Raw genomic sequence first — 1,524 nt, forward strand, 5'->3', positions numbered from 1 at the left:
CAGTACTTCTTACTTGAGAACCATCAGGAGAGCAGAGTGGCCAGGGGTATTTCTGAGCCGAGGCAGGCACTCATCTCTTCCTCATTCACTTGCTGATCCAGCCCTTGCCCTGGCAAAACAGAGAATAAACAGATGGCTGGTGGATTCTCCTAGACAGCTGCTTCAGTGGCCTCAGCAATGTCTGCCTTCTGTCAGCCACTGGTGGACCTCTGCTTTACTCTAGTTTAAGATAGGATCTCACTCTTCCTCAATGTTCCTCCCCATGGAACAGGCTAAATTTGAAACAATTTTAGAGGTTATTGATTATGCACAAAAAAAAAATAGAGAGACCCTGGATCAGCTCAGCTCCTCTACTCAATAGTTGACAGACCAGGCACCAAGTCTCAACTCCCTGGCCTACAAATTGTACATGACAAAGAATTCCTTCCTAATGAATTTATTGTACCATTGATTCAAATAATTCATTGAAGGGCTTAGTGCCTGTGCTTGGCAAAGAAGCCATGTTCAATAAATACTGATTGTCATTGTTGTCATCATGCAATTATTAATATGCAGCCAGTGTGCCCGTCTCAGTCTGTCAAAGGCCCGTTTGTTTCCTAAGAGTGCTCTAACAAACTATTACCAACTGAGATGGCTGAACATTGTGAGTGTTCTCTTCTCTCTCTCTCCCTCTCCCTCTCCCTCTCTCTCTCTCTCTCTCTCTCTCTCTCTCTCTCTCTCTCTCTCTCTCTCTCTCTCTCTGTGTGTGTCTCTGTCTCTCTCTCTGTGTCTCTGTCGCTCTCTGTGTCTCTGTCTCTGTCTCTCTCTGTCTCTCTCTCTGTCTCTGTCTCTCTCTGTCTCTCTCTCTGTCTCTCTGTCTGTCTCTGTCTGTCTCTGTCTCTGTCTCTGTCTCTCTGTCTCTGTCTCTCTGTCTCTCTGTCTGTCTCTCAGTTCCAGAGACCAGAAGGTCTGGAAGTCTGGAACCGAAGGCTGTGTGGAGAAGTCATTTTTGCCTCTTTTTGGTGGATGTTGGCATTCTTTGGCCTGGTTTATGTAACCACCTTACACCAATCTCTTCCGAGAGAGAGAGAGAGAGAGAGAGAGAGAGAGAGAGAGAGAGAGAGAGAGAGACAGAGAGACAGAGAGACAGAGAGACAGAGAGACAGAGAGACAGAGACAGACAGAGACAGAGAGAGAGCTCCTCTGAAAAAAATAACTGAAAGCAAAAGGTCTGGGAGGTGGAGCCCAAGAGGTGGAGTGCTTATGCTGGCAAGTGCACGACCCACCTTGAGTTCAGTGGGAAGGTTGAGCACAGACCGGAGTCCAGCAGTGACGTCAGTGGTGACTGGGACAGTGATAGAGCGTGCAGCACACGCCAAGGAAGGCCAGGAAGCAGCAAAGGTGTGGCTAAAGGAAGAGGCAAGAAGATTCTCTCAGGAGATGCTGGCAGGATCCAGTCTGCTGTCCCCGCTCAGGATCATGAGTTCCAGGATGGCCCCAAAAGACACTGGTGTTTTAACCCATTAAGTTTGGGTAAGGCATTCT

The sequence above is a fragment of the Megascapheus bottae genome, chromosome 9 (assembly GCF_031878675.1).
Source record: "Megascapheus bottae isolate mThoBot1 chromosome 9, mThoBot2.hap1, whole genome shotgun sequence".
Classification (NCBI taxonomy): domain Eukaryota; kingdom Metazoa; phylum Chordata; class Mammalia; order Rodentia; family Geomyidae; genus Megascapheus; species Megascapheus bottae.